This window comes from Empidonax traillii, unplaced genomic scaffold, assembly GCF_003031625.1.
Source record: "Empidonax traillii isolate 1590-97213 ecotype Southwest subspecies unplaced genomic scaffold, ASM303162v1 scaffold457:size789790, whole genome shotgun sequence".
NCBI lineage: Eukaryota > Metazoa > Chordata > Aves > Passeriformes > Tyrannidae > Empidonax > Empidonax traillii.
In genome coordinates this window covers 30,939-43,211 of record NW_020955650.1, presented here as the reverse complement: position 1 = coordinate 43,211, position 12,273 = coordinate 30,939, and the positions used below count along the sequence as shown (strand labels likewise).

The 12,273-nt window shown below is 43.8% G+C and overlaps 1 long non-coding RNA gene across 1 annotated transcript; it reads right to left on the bottom strand.

The window, feature by feature from the left end:
* Positions 1-4,086: 4,086 nt before the first annotated feature.
* LOC114063211 lies at positions 4,087-11,682 on the bottom strand. Its single transcript, XR_003572527.1, has 3 exons — positions 11,385-11,682; positions 8,681-8,899; positions 4,087-4,414 (listed from the first exon to the last, which is right to left on the bottom strand). It is a non-coding gene; the product is annotated as an uncharacterized LOC114063211 (long non-coding RNA).
* Between the last annotated feature and the right edge of the window lie 591 nt (positions 11,683-12,273).

Below are 12,273 nucleotides of genomic sequence, written 5' to 3'. Positions count from 1 at the left end.
CGCATTTGGGAGCATAGTGGGGCTGCTTTAATTTGGAGATCACTGGGTGCTGAAAACCTACATAGACTGCCTTGTAAGAAATAACCCTGAAGGTAAAATGTGGTCTTCTCCTGTAGGAGGTGGGGCCAGCAGAAGCCTGCAGAGAATCGAGCTTCTAACAACAACAGCTGCCCGGAATTGCCTGAGTCCCAGTTACAAGAGGTCAGACCAGCTCCAGCCTTACAGACCTCTGCAAGATTTCCCTCTCCTGGGCCCCCAAAGACCACACCTCCCCTTCTTTCCTGGCTATCCCTTCCCCCTGAATGAATAGACATGTCCTCCTGACCTGTCTCTCCAAACCCCCTTATCAAAACCCCCTGGGATTCGTTGTCCCTGGCAGGAGCCCACCCCTGTACCAGAACCTTCTGTATCCCCCTGTATATAAACTCTGATCTTGTGTTAATAAACTGCCATTTTGTGGGTCACAGTTCTTGAGTGTGTCCCGTCCCCCAATGCAAGATGTGCCTCGGAGGTCTGCAGCAGGTTCACCCCCCCTAACCTGCTAGATTCTCCAAGGTCTCTTTTTAAGTGCCACCCAGGTTCATGCATACAGTCCTCCTCCACCTCTGTGTGAGAGAAGCAGTTATATTAGTAATTATATGTGGCCAAAAAAGCTGCTGAAACCAGCCTATAAATGACTATTTATACAAACTTTTTAAACTTCAGATTTTAAACCATTTAAGCCAAAATACATAAATCAAGCCAGATTTGCTGAACACATGGCTCAGGTCATAAAACTTTTCAGATCATAAAACTTAGCCAGGCTTACAGAGAATCTGACTTGGATTTCAGATTTGTGATTATATGCAGGCTTTCTTGCAGGTATTTTGCATGCCCTGACAAATACAGTTGCATTTTGGTTTTCACAGTGCCAAGGTCCTTTGAGCACCAACACACTCTTCAGCACTGCTCTGAGGGGTTTGGTGCCCGTATCCAGGGCCAGCTCTGTAACTTGGGGCAGGATTGCAGGGAAAAGAGCTGTGGGATGTCTCCTCCAGGCTGGGTTATTCCTGGCCTTGTGCCTGATCCTGCCCTGGCCTCTTTGACTTGCCTTCCTGGCTTGAACGTTGCCCTTCGTACCTCAAAACAGACACTGAGCTCTTTTTAAGTGAGCCTGACACATGGCTTTTCCAAGCACCGGATTCAAAAAACAAACCACCTTGTTAAATTAAAGAAAAAAACCTACCACATCTTCATTACAAGTCTTGCAGGCAGTTGTCTTTTAGTTAAACAATAGGGTCTGCCACTTGGGTGAAGTCCTGTTTGCCAAGATTTCACTGAACGTGGTATGCAATAGCAGCATGATGATGATTAACAATCTCTCGCAGAGTTTAGATGTCATTTCTGTCTGGATACACAAGTCCTGGTCCCCTTTTAGTGAGGGGTTTGTTGGAGGGTGGTGATTTTGCTGAACTGAGAAGGTGTTCTTGTTACATCTGCACCTGAAATACATCTGTTAGTCATTGTTTCACCGTGTTTGTCTTGTTCTCTCCATTATTCTTTTGTCACATCACTACTGGCATGAGTGCCAAATCCTGTGGCCTCAGAGGGTGGACATTTCTCTAGGACAGGAGGGGAAGTTCTATTTACACACTGGATAATACTCAGAAACCTGGGATTCTATCTGTGAAGATTTAACATTTTACTTGTGGCTTTGTTTGTGATTTGGTTGTGTGAACGATATTGGATAATTATTGTCATTCTCATCCAAGGACGTGTTATGCACACCTTCAAGCAACTGTGCCACTATATCTCCAGTTTCCTGATGAAATCCATGTTCACTAGGAAAAATGAGCAAGAGTCCTGTCCTAGGTAGGACTTACAAGCCATATCCCACAAAGAAATGACTGCACTAAGGGAATGATTCTGCCTGTGTTTTATTTTTTCCAGAACAAATCCAATTTTGTCTTTGTTACTGGCATTGTCAAGGGGACTCAGCCAGTGCTTTCCTTCACTCGCACTTAAAGGGTGAGAAAAATACGGTGAAATATAGCAACATAACCCTGGTACCACCAAAAGACCAGAAGTGTGAGCACTCCCCTGGTGCTGGTAGGGTTACAGAGTAGGACAGAAGTGGTTGTACAGTTTGTGGCTGCAGGAGCTGTGCCAGACACACAAAACCACACGGACTTTTAAGATTTCTCCTGGCTGCACTCACGGGTTAAGTGTCAACCAAACAAATAGAGATAAGAACACAGACAGAACTAATGAGTACAAGGCATATTAAAAAAGGTTTATGTGCATACACATGCATCATACAGAGGGGAAAAGGAGGACAGTCATAAGGCAAAATCACATTGCAGAAGGTGAGCATCTCTAGCCTACAAGAAATAAGGAGAAAACCATCTGATTAGCCAGAAAACCTGCAAAATTTACGACAAAGTGAGTGCAACAGCTCCAGCTACCTCATGAATAGTGTCTTGTGTCCCTTTGTTGTCTGGCTAAGCTGGTTTGAAAAGCCCCTTCATCAGCAGTATGTAGTTTCCAGCACCATGAAGGTGCAAAACTACACAATCCTTAGAACACTCAGGTTCTTCACTGATGAACCCACATTGCAAGTTCCTCCAGTCTTGTTATAAATATCTTTTTTCCTGAAATACAGTGATCAAAAGGTTACACAGTCTCCTACTGCCTCCAAAATGAATAACTTCTTTAAAAAGTGCATGTCTTACTATAAATAACCTTTTACTGTTTGGCTTTCAGCAGCCACAGCAGATCATGAGGTGCTATCAGAAGATGTACCAGCAAACTAACGCAGAGCTCCTGCATCCTCAAGTTATGCTTCAAGCATGGTTGCTCCACAGCTCTGTGATCAGCAATCTTGTGTTCTTGGCCAGTTTCTACCATTTACATATCCTGACTCCAGATCTACAGCTGCATGACTTAGCTGCATGACTAATCTCACTGAACTCCAGGGGCAGGACTTTGGGGGCCTCCAATAAAAGTGTTGCAATTCCCAATACCTGTGGAGTCAGGTCGCCTGATGGAGGCTCTGCTCCCTTTTCAGGCAAAGCAGTTACCCTCTATCAAATGTGAACCTCCTACAACCCAATCACCAAACTACATGTCATGCACAATCTTGCTGGATCTCTTTCTATTCCTCTCCAGACAGGAGGACTAAACTCAGGAGGAGGGATGGAAGATGCAATTCCCTGGATTGTGCCATAATCTAGTGGCTACAGCAGCCTTCTCAGTCATGAGTGGGTTGCATCCCATCAGGACAAGATGAAACTGAATTGAGATTTCCATTCCCCAGTTAATTACATTTATTAAGATATTACGGGAAGGAAGCTCTGGTACTTCTGTTCCCTCATCCTTCTCACAGAAGCCTCTGGTTTCTCTGTGAACAGCACTGGACTCAGCCTTATGAGGCTCCAAGTGTGCACAGCAGAGTAGGTTTCTCCAGGTGTTCAGGTGGAAAATAGACCTGTCTTTGCTGTGTTCCCGAATCGTGGCAGGATTCAGCGAGAGCCTGACCATACCAGTCACTGACACCTGCGCAGTCATGGGCACTCCAGTTTAGTGGCCTGGGGAACTTCCAGAACAAATGAATAGCTGGTAGGAATTTTACATACTCCTAGGATCAGACAGCTGCCACAGAAGAAGATTTACAGGTAGCTTTCTTGAACTTGGCCAGATGAATGCCCCTGAGTCCCATTTCCAGAGCCCAAAGGAAATGCGGTAGAACTCACCCATCATGACAATGCACTTTTTCAAGTACATTTAAGGACTTGAATGTTTGAGGGCAAGTCACATCACCCTATGTATTCTAACTCAGCACCACAAAAATGCTAATTACTTTCCTCATGATGATAGTTTAAGGGTTAATTTACATTTGAGGAAATGGCTCAGGCTCCCCAGGGAAGGGGTCACAGCACCAAGCCTGACAGAGTTCAAGTGTTTGGACAACACCCTCAGGCACGTGGTGGGATTCTTGGGGTGTCCTGTGCAGGGCCAAGAGTTGGACCTTGATGATCCTGATGGGTCCCTTCCAAGTCAGGATATCCTGTGATTCTGTGAAATATCCCAGACACCCACATAATTCTGAGCACTTTCTGTGCCATTAAGAAGAGCAGCAGTGCTCGCTCTGCCCTGGGAGCGAGAGTCGGCAGAACCACCGGCTCCATCCAAAATACTTGTCATACAGGTTCTGAATCGCCCTGGGATGCAGGGGTTGCATTACCTGAAAAAGGTTGCAGCAGCAAGGAAACAAGCTGTTCTGAGTATCATCACTGAGCACACCTGCTCTTTCCCTGAGAACCTCCCCAGGACTGGGAGTACGTAACACCCCGCAGATGGAACGCTGAGGGAGGTGCATCACCGGCGTTTTCACCAGATTGGAAAATTGGTGATGTCGTGGATGTTCTCAATTCACCTGCAACAAACAGGAGCAGTGAATTAATATTGGCTATGACATTGTTAAAAGGGCTTAGTAAGGTCCTTCCCAGGCAAGAGCTCTGACCACTAGACATTTACATCAAAAATGGGCATTCTATATTGTTAAAAAGTGAGGTCTACCCAACTATTTATAAAAGCAGTCATAACTGACTGTCATCAGTAGATCCTGTATTGCACTGAATTCAAGGGATCTCACTTTTAGTCCCGCCTTAGGTGTGGGATGGAGCTTCAGAGCCATCCTCCTGTTTGGTTTGTTATCAGCCAACTCCACACAGCTCTCTCTCATCCGGATCTGTTCTGTCTGTCAAGGTATCTGCCTTTTCCATTGAATGATCCTATGAATTATGAACACATTCCCCAAATTGTGGCTTCTCTTCCACCTCCAAATTGAAAATGAGCAAATGTTGTCAGAAATAAGGGAAGCTTTCACTCCTCCTACTCTAGTGATGAGTAACTTGACACACCCTTGGATGTGAATCTGCTCCATTTCATAATCTTGGCAATTCGGGATTTTCCAAGAAAAAAAGTCCAGAACTGATTAAAACACAATCTGTGCATTCTAAGGCAAATTCCCATCAGCTGTGTATCTTATACTTTGCATCCTGATTCTCTCATCATACCAATCTGCCTTCCCTAGGGATTTATTTGGCACGTACATGCCTTGCCTAGTTACTCACACATGAACTTTTCAGCCTGATGGTAAGACTTGAACATGCTCTTCCCTTTCATGTCATAGGATGCCACGTGGTAAACTCTCTGCTCCTGCTACTCAGGTTGATTCCCATGCATTCCTTCCCATTCCTGTGGTGTGGGGAGCATCCCTTTGATGACTCTGGGGAATCAGAATGGGTCTGGTTTCTTGAAAAAGGGCTTTTTTTTTCCTTTTTGTTCCATGAAGCTGTAACTCCTGGGATGTGATCGCTCTGATGGGAGTCCTAGGCACCCCTGCAACTCTGGGATGCCCTATGGAGGGGCTTGTTTTCACCCTTGCACTGGGGGTATGCCCTCTGAACACGGTTCTGCTGCTGGGGAACCAGGAGCTGAGATCCCTGTTACTCCAGGCATGCCCCAACAAGAAGCCTCCTGCTCCCAGGAGTTCTCAGCAGCTCTTTGCCCCTGGAGCACCGTTGGCTTTCAGACACGGATGTAGCTCCCACCCCTGCACACAGAATTGGATCCAGTGTGCAATAATTGCAGCTGACTCAAGTCAGCATGAAAGAGCTCAGTCCTTTCTCAAATGAAAAATACATTTAAGGGATCTGCAGAAACTACAGTGATAAAAAGGCTACAAGTTGGGCATGACCACCAAAGTCCAGTCAATGTGTGGAAGAAGGAACCCTCTACTTCTGGGCTCCAATTTGATGAAAGTCTGGGCACAAGCTTTGGTTGTTTTTTTAACTCTACCCTTCCTCTGCCATCTTGCTGGTAATAAAATACAGCTATAAAATAGGGCAGTGATGGCACCAAACACAGGCAGGCACAGGTTAGGAACTTGTCTCTTCCACAGACAAACAGTGTGGATAATAAAGGAAAGCATGGGAATGAAGGCACAGTCACTTATTCTGAAGGAAAACAAGCAATTCTATAATTTAATCCCTGGTAGTCAGAGTGAAGAAACAACTTCCAGAAATGAGAGCTTCATGCCCACGACTGGGTAGTTCAAAACTCAAACTTTTGAAAAAGCAGGAGTCTAAATCTCCTCCTCTTTTTTTGATTTCTTTTTTCTGAAAAAGAGCAAAGAAACCCCTGTCCACCCACAAAGCAGCCAGCCTCTCCCCCAGCTTCCCAAATTAATTTCTTTTCGATTCCAAGTCCTGGGATGAAGAGGAAAAAAGAACAATGTTTTTTATTGCTTTAGGATTTGTTAGTCTCTTTGAGAAACCATGGGGGGAAAAAAAAAATCTCCATTTTCTCACTACGCAAACGGCAGATTACTAAATAAAAAAATTAAAATTACAGGAACCTGGGAAAATGGAAGAAATGGAAGTATAATGAAACTGTTACCCAATCTGTATCTCTTTCCCAGTAGTAAAATTAAGGGGGCGGTAATCACATGTTCCACTCCCTCACAGAGCCGTTCTGACAAGTTGTCAATTAATGACTGTAAGACACTCTCATGCTATAATTGAGGATATAAAATACTTTAAGATAATGTTTAAAATGGAATTATCTCATTTTTAACACAATAGAAACACTCCTTAAACAATGTTGTCTTATCTGAATTATGTTTAGAATGGCCTGTGACACAGTTAAACACGTGGATTTAACTTCAGAGAAGAATGAAAGGACTATAACAACTGCATTCCTAGAACAACTTTACAGAGGAAACCCCAGCACTGCAGTCTCTTGTATTTTCAACTTTTTACTCCTGTTTGCTGTAACAAATCTCAACATTGCACACCTTGCATCTGCATATAATGCCTGGTCACTAAAATTCCGTGCCTTTCCCAGATTAAGTGCCAATACAGACATGTGGGGAAAACAGAAAAACCAAGCCAGGCAGGCTGGGCAGACTCTGCAATAATGGGCACACTTGGCTCTCATCTAAATGAGGCAGCAGTATAATAAGAAATACGTCTTGTGACATGAGAACATGTGCTGCTGTGCCACCCTGGGCGAAAATAGCAACACACCAAAGCCACCTGATTCCATCCCCTGGAAAAGCCAAGCTTGTAGCTCTGAAGCAAAACACCCCCCCATTTAAACAAAGCCTGTGCTTTCTGCTTTTGTTGGTCATTATGCCATTGCTAAGGTAATGTTATTTGGGCCTTAGCCCTTCATTTTATCCAGGCTGCCAAGGGATCAGATTTCTGAGGTAAACCAGTGACCTTTCCCTATCATTACCAAATGCCACAGCATTGTGTGTGCACAATTTAACAGATTTACAAAGTAAATAATGCAGGCAAAGTGTTGCAAAACCAACAACAACAACAACAACAAAAGGCTCTCTTATATACAGAACTTAGCGTGTTATCCTGCAGAAATAAATGCATACCCAGGCTAAAATGAAATCAGGGGATTGCAGCAAGTCATTGAACTATTTTTTTTTATTCCAACGGTAAAATTTTTAGCAGAGCAATCAGAATACCAACAAAAAAGGATACAAGAACCAAGCCTTATTCTTTCCAAAACACTGAATCTTTTTTTACCCATGCAGAATAACATAGTTGTTAGACCTTATCTAAAAGAATTGGTTCATTAAATACATTTTTACTAAAGACAGCTAAATTCTTTTAAGTTCCACTGAAAAAGCTTTCCCTGGGATTCGTGAGCAGCAAATTTTACAGAGATAAGCAACATTTTAATACCTGAAATTGCTTACTAAGAAAACACTGTGCAGGACTCAGGAATGACCAAGTGCAGCATTAAATGAGCTGAAAACCCTTCAGCATGTTCTTTCTCCCACTCCTGTAACAGAGCTTGTCCAGCTCCTTCACTGAGCTATTGCAATAGCTCATACTCAAGAACAAATTAAAACACTCTCAGAGTTTTTTTTCCTTATAGCAAGAAGTATTACTTGGAAATAAAATCCATTTTTCCCTATTCTCCCATGTATTTTTCAAGACTTAGAACAAAGCTCATAATAAATAACTTCTTGCCCTCTCAAATCTGGGCACTCAACTCACCAGTTTCTTTAAAAATTAATAATAAACATGGTATGGTTAGTACATTTTACTCATTTACATTCAAAATCATCCAAAATGAAGCTTTCCTCTGACTGTAGGCACTTCAACATCAGTCATAATAATACAAAACCCTAGCAGATTTAGAATAATTATTTCAGTGGGAAAGCAGCCCTTCAGACCTCTGTAGATGCTCCTTTCCCTCCTTCATCGTGTTGGGAAATAATTCTCTTCACAACATGCTATCGAACGTATCTTTTGCACAAAAAGATGACAAGATTCAAGCTCTTTTTGATGATGACAGACATACAATCCCACAGTCCTGGAGAACATCCCGCCACCTGCTTCTTTAGTTTTACCAGGGCAGAAAAACAACTGGCTGCTACTGCTGACTTGGATGAACTAAGTTGTTAAAAGCCTTCCAAGGCAGAAGCACTGTGTTAAATACACTCAGTAGCCACTGGCCAGCCAAAGGGACACCAGGGAGGACGTTCTGCTTCAGAAAGGGACTCCTGGTGCAGCTGCTGTCACACGAGCAGGGCAGTGACAGCACCAGGTGTGGGTGTGATGTGTTCTGCACCTCATTTGCCATCGGTTCCCACAGCTGTCTTGTCAAATACAGCCTGGAGAACACGGCTGGTTTGCCAGGCACCCTTGGAACCGCCCGTGTTACGGGTGACACGCTCAGCCAGCCTTCGTGTGCTGAGCTGACACGGATCCAGCCCAGCTCCGGGGCCACCTTTCTGCAGATGGGACAAAGAAACACGTTCTCTGTCGAAGTTCAGTTTTAGGGTGCACTCCACACTCCTCCTGGAGTGCCCACTGCAATCCTTATTCACCTTAAAATGCCCAAAGGTAATTTAAAAGCTACTTCAGTATTAATGTGATGTAATTTTTACACCAGCAGTTCAAAGTAAACAAGTTTCAACCACACTCACACAAACTCTTTCTGCTTTTTTAAGTTACCAAGCACATACCATAAAGACAAGGCTTTATCCTTTGTAATCACTGTGATTTTTTTTCCCCCCAGTACAGTTATTCAGATCTCATTCCAGAATTCATCATCAAGTTAATTAACAGATTTCAGTTTGTTCTGTGTTTTAGAGGAGGTTGTTTGTGGCCTGACTCTGGGAAAATGCACAAAAGAGGCAGCAGCTTGTTTTTCAGCTCCTGTCTTTGCATTTTCTGCCCAAGAGCCAGGGAAGCATGTAAATTAGGGAGCACATGTATCTTGCAGGATTAGCATTTCTCAGAAGGCCGAGAAATGACAGCACACCTTCCAATCTCAAGATAGAAAAATTGATCATGTACCATTTCAAGGGCGGATTTTTTTCATGTTTCCCTGCCAAGCTGCTGATCTGAAATCTTATTTATATTTCATTCAACCCCCTTTCGGTAACAGCAGCTCCTCTGTCGGTAATATAATTGTTCATATTACAATGCCTCAAGTGAGGTTAAGACTCAGCGATGAAAACATATGCCACATACAAATATACATAATGTACAATATAGGAAATCCATCAGGATTCATTTGGAGCAGTTACCTGAGCACTCTGGATAATAATCCTCCATGAAATATTTCACAGCGTGAATATCAAACATGTAAAACTGCCTCAAGGCCAAGGGAATCAGAGTGCACCAAATGAGTTTTCTTGTAAAGATCTGTTCCTTCAGAAATTTAAATGAAAATTTAAGCAGAGAAATTTTTCCAAGCAATCACAAGAGAGTAAATTTAGGAAGGGAAAGGCCAGAACCTTTAGATATTGTCTTAGTAAGTAAGTTCTGCAGCCAAAAGCTTAATTCAGATCAGCTTTTTTTTTATGGTGCATAAGTATTTTGAGGTAAAAAACATTGATTCCAATGCTCGTGGTTATTAATGAAATGTCTGCTTCTGGCACTTAGAATTTAAAACATGATGGTCCCTCTAGATCACCCTGGTGCTGTGCTGACAGACCATCAGATTTCAACCTGTATTCATCCAGTAACATAAAGCACAATGTCTGCTCAGCTAAAAAATAATTTTCAGAAATACATCTAATCCTCAGCAGAAGACATGAAACGATGGCATATCCTCAGCTTCTCTTGGGAATGTGTTCTGGTGGTTAACCATGGAAAAATGTATGTCTTATTTCCTATTTGAATTTGTCTGGCTTTTGCCTCTGGCCATTACTTCTTATTATGCCTTTCTTCAATAGATAAAAGAGCCCTTTAATATCCTGTATTTCCCCCCCAGGAATGTTCCTATACACTACAATCAAGTCACCTCCCAATTCTCTTTCAGATAACTTTTAACAGCCTGAGCTCTTAAAACATTCCAGTGTAATGCGTTTTCTCCGACCACCAGAACACTTTGCCTCGTTCTTTTGCTCCCTCTTATATTCCAACACGCTCCTTAATATCTGAAAACCAGTGCTGTGTGCCCTGTGACGACATTGTTGAGGCCAAACATGAGAGGTAAAATAAACATTTTTTTAATTCCTTTGTTTATACATTGATTAATCCTTTTCTGCCATGGCAACACACAGGAGAGCCCTTATCTGATTGCTTTCTTTTCTGACCCTTAAATCCTTCTCAAAGTCGTTACCTTCCCAGGCTGTAGTCTTCTGGTCTCCAGTTAAGGCCTCCACTCTTGGTTCCTAAGATGGACAACTATATATTTTGATGAATGAAAATTCACTAAGTTTGAACAGGCTGCTTCTACCAACTGTTCTCATCAGTGCCCCGTCCTCATCATTATTTATGATTCCATTAATCCTGGAGCTAAATTTTTGCAGCAGCAGCCACAATTACAGCAGGACCTGCTACTGGAACCTTTTTAGACACCACCTCTTTCAACTAAGTGCTCATACAGCTTTCTTATTCTTGAGAGCTGGCAGCAAATCCCATTTGCATGGGTTTATTGGCACAGCAGGCACCTAATGTTAATGAGAATATCATGCAGCACTGAGTCTTGAGTCAAGTACCTCCTCAAAACAGTACTGATAGCTATTTTAACTAAAACACTGTGTAGATTTGCATCAATTTCCTTCATTTCAAGTTTTTATTACCTGAATCCCACAGAAGATTTTTTTATTTTGGTTAGATAACTATAAAGTTAAGCAGTCACTGGGGTCACATTACCTACCCTTTTCAAAAATGGCACGAAGTAACATTTTATCACTTGTTTAACCTCCTAATTTTAAGGCAAGATCTGGAGCATTAGCAAACCACAGATCAGCGCCAGCTGGACAGGCAGAAGCATCAGAGAGCAGAGGTGACCAGAGCTTGTGTTTCCCACGGCACTTCCAGCATGGAAACTCCAGCAACTGTGGACTTTCAACGTACCTGTTCCCAAACGTTCCAGTCCCACTGAACTTCCAGCCTTGCACGCACTCGGGAGGAGCTGTGGAACCTCCTCCCGCCTATGGAGATGGGGTCAGGCCCGACTCTGCCTCAGGCACAGCCCAAACCTCCCCAAGCAGCTCCACAGCCCTGCGGGTCACTCACTGCCTAAACCGGCCCGACCGCCGGGGCTACGACCACGCACAGCCTCAGCTTTCCCTCTCGTGTTTACACCACCAGATTTCGGCTTCTGGAGGCAAAGGGGAGGCAGAGGGGCAGGGGCAGCAGGCGCAGACCTTGGGGGTGCCGGTGCCAGGCAGGGTGGCTGTGGCTGAGGGCAGCAGCAGCTCACCTTGTGTTAGAATATAGAATCACAGAATATCCCCAATTGGAAGGGACCCACGAGGATCATCGAGTCCAGCTCCTGGCCCTGCATGGGACAACCCCCAAGAATCACACCGTGTGCCTGAGAGTGTTGTCCAAACACTCCTTGAACTCTGTTCAGGGTTGGGGCCGTGACCTGGAAAGCCTGTTCAGTGCCCGACCACCCTCCGGGTGAAGAACCTTTTCCTAAACCTCCCCTGACACAGCTGGCAGCTTCTTATCACGCACATTTCAAAACAGAAGGATGTTTGAATTCCAAGTTCCTCCTGTCTGTAGATCTATAGAAGGAACGGCAACTAATTTACTGGGGGCCAACCATGGTGGTGACTGCTCTACAAGTCTGATGCTCCAACAAGTCTTAAACTGCACCAGGGGAGGTTCAGGTTGGACATTAGGAGGAATTTTTTCCCAGAAAGACATTGGGGTGCCCAGGAAGGCAGCGGAGTCACCGTCTCTGGAGGTGTTTAAGGAAACACTGGACGTGGCACTTAGTACCAAGGGTCTGGCT